Source organism: Sinocyclocheilus anshuiensis, unplaced genomic scaffold (assembly GCF_001515605.1).
Source record: "Sinocyclocheilus anshuiensis isolate Anshui unplaced genomic scaffold, SAMN03320099.WGS_v1.1 scaffold55, whole genome shotgun sequence".
NCBI classification, from domain to species: domain Eukaryota; kingdom Metazoa; phylum Chordata; class Actinopteri; order Cypriniformes; family Cyprinidae; genus Sinocyclocheilus; species Sinocyclocheilus anshuiensis.
In genome coordinates this window covers 1,978,662-1,986,982 of record NW_015549647.1, presented here as the reverse complement: position 1 = coordinate 1,986,982, position 8,321 = coordinate 1,978,662, and the positions used below count along the sequence as shown (strand labels likewise).

The 8,321-nt window shown below is 37.3% G+C and overlaps 1 pseudogene; it reads left to right on the top strand.

Moving 5' to 3' along the window:
• The window catches only part of LOC107659995 (dynein beta chain, ciliary-like), a 15,770-nt pseudogene that overhangs the window by 514 nt on the left and 6,935 nt on the right, over nucleotides 1-8,321 (top strand).

The following is an 8,321-nucleotide window of genomic DNA, read 5'->3' as shown; positions in this document are numbered from 1 at the left end:
TAGAGATGAACGATGGAAGGCAGACTACAAATACATGTTCTCTCTCTCTCTCTCTCTCTCTCTCTCTCTCTACTTTTTTGTTTCATTTTGTTCTCTTGTCAGCTAATAGACTATCGTTCAGATTTCAGTCGTTGGTGGTGTAAGCCATGAAGTTTCCCCTCTCAGGGTTCAGTGCTTGATTACTACATCGACCCAAACACCAAACGGTTTACTCCATGGAGTGAACGCATACCTCCATTTGAGCTGGAACCTGACATCCCTTTGCAGGTCAATTTTGAACAAAGCACAAAATACAGTATCTGTCTGTATTATACGAATTTATCAGTTTGACTTCTTGAAAAATCTTATAGTTCAACCAAAAATTCATAACTTAAATTTTTGGGTGAACTATCCCTTCACTCAAGAGTGATAACTATAATGATATCTATATTAGCGTCTAATTATTCTAATGTCTATTGACACACATGTTATGTGAACAAAATTGCAGTATGCAGGCTTTAGTAGGAAGGCTTTTGATTGCCTGTCAATGTTTTATCATTGGATGTGATTCCAATGATATTGTTCCTTTGTCGTTATCATTATAGTTGTGGTGTGGACCCCACTAATTTATTGGAGTTAAAATGATAGTTTAAACTTTCATAGTTATAGTTATTTTTCATAGTTCATAGTTATTGTTCTTGGTGTGATCAGACCTTTCATTTATGTTAATGAGATGAGATATTCTTTAGGTAAACCTATAGAAATAATCAAATAGCTGTAAAGATTCTCCTCTGTAGCTTAACTGTTACATAGTAAACATTTTGTCCTTTTGAAATTTTGTCCATGTGTACGGACAGTATTGGTTCACTCGGCAGAGACAATCTACATGACGTACTTCATGGAGTTACTTTTGCAGAAGAGGAAGCAGGTGATGAAAATGCTGGTGTAGGGAAAACTAACCTGGTCTGGGATAAGATTTCCAAACTCAGAGGAATTCATGGTGGCAAAAGTACCTTTCAATTACTACACAACCTCAGCCATGTTACAACGTGAGTGAGATGATGGAAGCTGTATATGGGCACAATGTATACTCTCATAAACACTAAAAACAATAACATTTGCAACAATAAACAATATAAAAAATCACTGCACCATGTATGTTAGCAATCGATTATATACACAATTGCAAGGTAAACAAAAATCATGCTTTTAGGCATGCAGGAGGACATCATCATACAAGTAACAAGCATTATTTCCATACTGTAGGTGTGCTGGAGAAGCCTCTGGAGAAGAAGGCAGGCCAGAACTTTGCTCCTCCTGGCACTAAAAAGCTCATCTACTTTGTGGATGACCTAAACATGCCTGAGGTAGATGCATATGGCACTGTTCAGCCTCATATCCTTGTCAGACAGCACCTAGACTACTCCCACTGGTATGAAGCCTGTATGTGAAACAGACTTATTTTTAAATATGCTTTTAATAAACTTAAATGTTTGAATTTTGTAGGTATGACCGTCAGAAACTAGTACTCAAGGAGATTCATAACTGTCAGTACATCACCTGCATGAACCCAACAGCAGGAAGCTTCTCAGTTAACCCTAGACTACAGGTAACCATAACAACCCATGCATATCCAGCCCTCATCTTAAAGTGACCATAGCAATATTTCACCCCTGACTAGATGTAATTATAACAACCAATACATATCCAGTTTAGTATCAAGTGTAGACTTGAATAGAGCCTGGACAAAGAGTTGCTCGAATAAGAAGGGTCTGATTTTATTATTTGGTCTGTAAAGTTCAACTGGTTGTACTTCCTGTGTCCTGGCTGACCTCAATGGTACTGTGACATGCTATTGGCATAGCAGTGGTAATAAAATGCTGTGCCTGATGGTGACCCCAGTAATGCTGTGTATATTAAAAAAAATTGAGGGCCAAGCACAGAGCCCTGAGGCACTAGTTGATAAAGTTAGTTGATAAAGGAATATTTGGGGGTTAACAGTGTTGAAGGATGCAGTCAAGTCCAGCACAATACAGAAAAATAGACTATAGGTAACAATCAAAACCAACTCATGTTCAACCTTGAAGCAGAGTTAGCCTGCTTTACAATTTTGACCAAACAAAGAAAAGTCCTGTCCAAATACAACCATGGTTTTACATTCCACACTTCTTTCTCTCTTTATTCTTCCCACTGACAGAGGTATGTCCCAGTGTTTGCTGAACATTTCCCTGGTGCGGAGGCTCTGAGCACTATATACAGCAGCATTCTGAGTGGTCATTTCCAGCAGGGTCGCTACAGTTATGGTGTTAGTCGCATGGCTAGCACACTGGTCCAGGCTGCCATCTGCCTGCATCAGAAAATGAGCCAAAACTTCCTTCCCACAGCCATTCGGTTCCACTACATTTTCAACCTCAGAGACATCTCAAACATCTTCCAGGTGTGTGTCTATGGAACAGATTAAAGTGTGTGCATCTGTGCAGTTACTGAGTACTATGGCCGTATGTATGTATACAGTGGCCTAATTATGCCACTCTGTATATTACACTGCTGGTAGTTTAGTCACTTTATACATATTAGTGTTGACATGCTGTTTTCTGTGTTCTTATGTTTTGTGTGTGTGTAGGGAATCTCTTTGCTCTGCCAGAGCAAGTGCGGTTCCCTATAGACCTGGTTCACCTATGGCTATGTCTTCTCGTGTGTATTCAGACAAACTGATGGAGGACAAAGACGTGGAGCTGTTCAACAAGATTCTGCTAGATACGGGCAAGAGATACTTTGAAGTGAGCATAACTTCTCAAAACCCTGGTGGGGCCTCCAGTGAATTGGAAGACCATTTATCAAAAATAATATTTTGCTTTCTCTTTCTCTTTGTAGGGTATAGATGAGTCTGTTTTTATCAACCAACCATTGATCTACTCCCATTTCGCTCACAGTGTGGGTGAGCCACGTTACGCACAGGTGACTGACCTGGAGAAGCTTCAGAAGACCCTGATGGACGCTCTTGAGGACTACAATGAGCTGTACTCTGACATGAACCTGGTGCTGTTTGAAGAAGCCATGCAACACATGTGAGCCATCTAGAAAATAGCAAAATCACATATTTCAGGGTTTTAAAACTGTATTAACAGAATTTACGTACAACCTATTAAATAAAGAATGCATACAGCACCTCATATAAAATTTAGTTTGTCTTGAAGTTTACATTCAAAAAAACTTGACTTCTGAGTTATCAAAGATATTCTGAAGGTTAACAACCTCCTTTGTTGAAGAATTTCATTTTTAAATTTACTTTGTACCCTATTTGTGGAAAGTGCTGCAACTGAAGCCTTATTGGTGTGTGTGTGTGTTTGTGTCTAGCTGTAGGATAAGTCGTATTCTTGAGTCTCCTGTGGGGAATGCCTTGTTGATTGGAGTAGGTGGTAGTGGGAAACAGAGTCTGTGTCGGTTGGCTGCTTTTCTCAGCATCCTGGAAGTATTTCAGATCACACTGAGAAAGGGTTATGGCATCAGTGACCTGAGGGTAACACACCCACACGCGCACTGCATTTCAATGATCTCTTTTTATTTGAAGCTTAATATGAAATATTGTGAAAAGTTTTCTCAAACTTTTCTTCTTTCTTTCTAGAGTGATATCGCTGCACTGTACATAAAGGTGGGAGTGAAGAATACTGGCACAGTCTTCCTGCACACAGATGCCCAGATTCCTGATGAAAGATTCCTGGTGCTGATCAATGACATGCTAGTAGCATCAGGTACACATTGCAAACTCCTCTCACATTTCCTTCTCCTTCCTCTCAATCCTGTCAGTAGCTCTCAGTTTGTTGGTGTTTAGATATGTTTGTTTGTGTATAAGGGATATACCTGACTTGTTCAGTGAGGAAGAGGTTGATATGATCGCCACCTCTATTCGAGTGGAGTTGAGGGCGTGACGCGTGAAAACTGCTGGAACTTCTTCATTGATCGTATACGCAGACAGCTTAAGGTTGGCTTCCTTGTTTAGAAGACTGCATCCTAAGTATATATTATGAATAAAAATGCAAATGTCACCCTGATGTAATGCCTCTCCTGCATTGTAGGTGGTGCTGTGTTTTTCTCCGGTTGGCTTCACTCTTCGTACACATGTGCGGAAGTTTCCGGCTCTTGTGAACTGCACCGCCATTGACTGGTTCCATCCTTGGCCCCAGCATGCACTGCAGTCCGTCAGCAGCACTTTTATACAAAATATCTCTGGCGTGGAGGTAACAGAGACTAGGGACAGTGAGGAGATATGTTTTTTTAAATGAATACCTTTATTTAGTAAGGATGCATTAAATTGATCAAAAGTGGCATTTATAATTTCACAATAGATTTATCTTTCACATAAATGCTGTTAATTTGAATTTTATTCATAAAAGAATCCTGAAAAAAATATTACAATTTCTACAAAAATATTAAGCAGCACAACTTTTTTTAACATTGATAATAATAAGAAATGTTTCTTGAGCAGAATGCTTTCTGAAGGATCATGTGACACTGAAAACTGAAGTAATTGCTGCTGAAAATTCAGCTTTGTCGTTACAGGAATACATCAAACCATTTTAAAATATATTACAATAGAAGTTGTAATAATATTTGATAATATTACTGCTTTTACTGTATTTTTTTATCTAATGAAGGCAGCCTTGTTGAGCAGAAGGGACTTCTTTCAAAAACATTAAAAAACATACACACCCTGAACTTTTGATTCATAAACCCAGACATGTTTTCCTTTTTTGTTTAGCCGGCGGTGAGAGTGTCCTTCGCTCACACTAGTGTGAATGAAGTCAGCATAAAGTATCAACAGAATGAAAAACGTTTCAACTACACCAGACCCAAGAGCTTCCTGGAATTCATGAAACTTTACCGCAACCTGCTGGGGACAAAAAGAAGAGAACTGAGCCAGAAAATGGAACGTCTGGAGAACGGCCTGCAGAAACTACAGACCACTGCATCACAGGTCAACTCCACATTAAAAACTACACACAGGGTTTCATCAAAATACATTACCAAACTGTATAATGTGACCTTCCTTTTCTCTGAAATGATTTCTCTGTTTTTTGATTGAAACAATACTGCCTGAGGAGGGAGAATGCACCTTTATTATCGAAGCTGAAGGAGCTGCAAAAATGAAAATTAACCAAATTAATCTAATTTTAATTATTACAACATATTCTCAGTCCTAGAGCTTACAGACACCTTAAATTTTAGATTTCAAGTTTTAAAAAATGGACCTCTTTCTCAGGTGGAGCGTCTAATTTAAAGGCTAAATTGGCCACACAGGAAGTGGAATTGCAACTAAGAAACACTGATACTGAAGCTCTCATCGCTAAAATTGGCCAGCAGAGTGAGAAACTCAGCCAGGAGAGGAGTGTAGCAGATGCAGAAGAGCAAAAAGTGAGACACACACATGCAGATATTTCCACCCTCATGCACAAAATTGCACATATGTGACCCTGGAGCACAAAACCAGTCTTAAGTCGCTGGGGTATAGTTGTAGCAATAGCCAAAAATACATTGTATGGGTCAAAATGATTGATTATTCTTTTATGCCAAAAATCATTAGCATATTCCATTCCTATTCATGTTCCATGAAGATATTTAGTAAATTTCCTACTTTAAATATATTAAAACTTAATTCTTGATTAGTAATATGCATTGCTAAGAACTTCATTTGGGCAACTTTAAAGGCGATTTTCTCAATACTTTGATTTTTTGTACCCTCAGATTCCAGATATTCAAATAGTTGTATCTCGGCCAAATATTGTCCTATCCTAACAAGCCATACATCAATGGAAAGCTTATTTATTAATCTTTCAGATGATGTATAAATCTCAATTTTGAAAAATTGACCCTTATGACTGGTTTTGTGGTCCAGGGTCACATATTGCCATAATATAATATCACGTGATTTTTTTTTTTTCAAATAATTTCTATTAGAAATCTGGCTTTTACCTCTGATTCCCTCTATAAGCAAAAGCCTGAAATTTGCTCAAATTGCCAACATTTGATAATAAAACATTTTTATTGAGTCTTGAGAATTAAAGTTTTCAAATGGAACATTGATTATCAGGATGCATTAATAATTTGGCAGGGAAACTATGTTGTAACTCAGCAGGTTATGAAAAGAGGTAAATTGGGAAAATTGATTCCTTTTCTTTGTGTTTGTGTTTAGGTGGATGACTTCTTACAGGCACCAATTAATTTTGATAAAGAGCATATCCCTGAAGCCACAGTGCGTGTGGTCAAAGAAGAGTATTTGAGTGATCCTGAGTTTAATCCAGAGTTTGTGCGTCTGAAATCCTCTGCAGCGGCTGGTCTCTGTGCCTGGGTCATTAACATCATCCGCATCATAATCATTCAGAACCAGTGCATTTACACAAAGTGCAAGATACACACAAAAATGCAAGATTTTAAAATCAATACATACACTGAACAAAATTATAAACGCAACACTTTTGTGTGTTCATAGAAAAAGTCTTAGATCTTTGAGTTCAGCTCATGAAAAATGGGGGCAAAAACAAAAGTGTTGCGTTTATAATTTTGTTCAGTGTATATATATAAACTCTTTTGCAAAAAGTCAGAAGTTTGCCAGTGTGATTTCAGTTTCTGAGAACAGTTAATAGGTATGATCTGTTATACACAGAATTTCAGATTCACTGAATTAATGTCCTATTTGGCATTGCATTGTTGTGTGACTCTATTCTCATTGAGTTTGTTTTGTGATTGTATTATTTAGTGCATTTTTCTGCTTCTCTCCACTATGCTGCTCTGTCTAGACGTATGTGAGTAAACACTTGCTAATCTGTTCATATAAATAAGTGATACAACATAGTTATGATACAGCAATGATACTGCATAGTACTTGGAACAAGAACATTTTAAAGCAATCTAAAAGACCATATGTAACTATCTTAACCTAATATGTTATGTCTAGTGATTTTTACCCTACAGTTCAAAAGTTTAGGTTTTTTAAAAGAAATAGTTTTATTCAGCAAGGATGCATTAAATTGATTTAAAGTGAGATTTGCCATTACAGGAATAAATTGCATTTAAAATCTATTAAAATAGAAAAAAGGTATTTCATATTGTAATAATATTTCACAATATTACTGTTTTTACTGTATTTTGGTCAAATACTCCACTCTGTGTGGAGACGTTCTCCTCACCACAGCCTTCATCTCTTATGCTGGCTCCTTCTCTAAGAGATACAGACATGAGTTACTCCATAACCTCTGGATACCTTACCTGCGTGCCCAGAAGGTGTGTGTATGTCTGACAGAAACTGTTTGTCTTGAGTACTGATATTGTCTGTTATTGTGATAAAAATGTGCATTGTTTCACCTGCAACGTTCAGAAACCTCAGAGTATAGAGTGCAGGGAAATTAAAACAAATGGATTCTTTGCATTCAGTTCTGTTTCAGTTATAAAAAAACAATATTTTACACTAGAAATTCCCAAACGTAGGTTTGCAAACCTTAAGGGATTTGTGTGGAAACTGCGGGAGATAAACTTCGGATGAAATGGCAATGCTGGATGAAAATAATATATATACAGTATATATATTCAGATTCAGATACTCCCTTAAGCTCCTGCATTACACTCTAGAATTTTTTCCCTCTTATGATGCGTTTAGGTTTTTTATTACCATTTTATACCCTTCCTGCTTAATTCAGGTCGTGGGTTTGCTGTCGGGCCCTTCCCAATCCTTCAGTACCAGTCTGTAATTTTTCTTGAGGAGCAAGACAAGTCTTTTATAGTCATGCAGTCCTTTTATTAGGATAGAAATATCAGTATACAATATTATTCACTGTTATTGTTTTTTTTATTATATTTCTTAATGACTTTCAGGTGCCCATACCTATGACTGAGGGCTTAGATCCCATCTCCATGTTAACAGATGATGCTACCATTGCTCAGTGGAATAATGAGGGTTTGCCAGGTGACAAGATATCTACTCAGAATGCAACTATACTGACCAACTGTGAGCGCTGGCCTCTGCTCATTGACCCCCAGCTGCAGGGCATCAAGTGGCTCAAGAGTCGCTATGGCAACAGCCTGAAGGTCATTAACCTCAGCCAGAATGAAGGGTTGATGAACTTACTGCAGAAATGACATCGCAGGAGATTGCACACAATGTGAAAATAATGACCTCATAATTATTCCAGAATATTTTTTGGAATATTTATAATTATTGTTATTTTCTTTTTCGTTTTATTGTTCACAAAATGTTTATTTTCATATTCTTTCAACAAACTCTCTATTTTTTATTCAGTTTAATTCTTATGGATAAAATTAAATCCTGTTCTGCATTATATATATATATA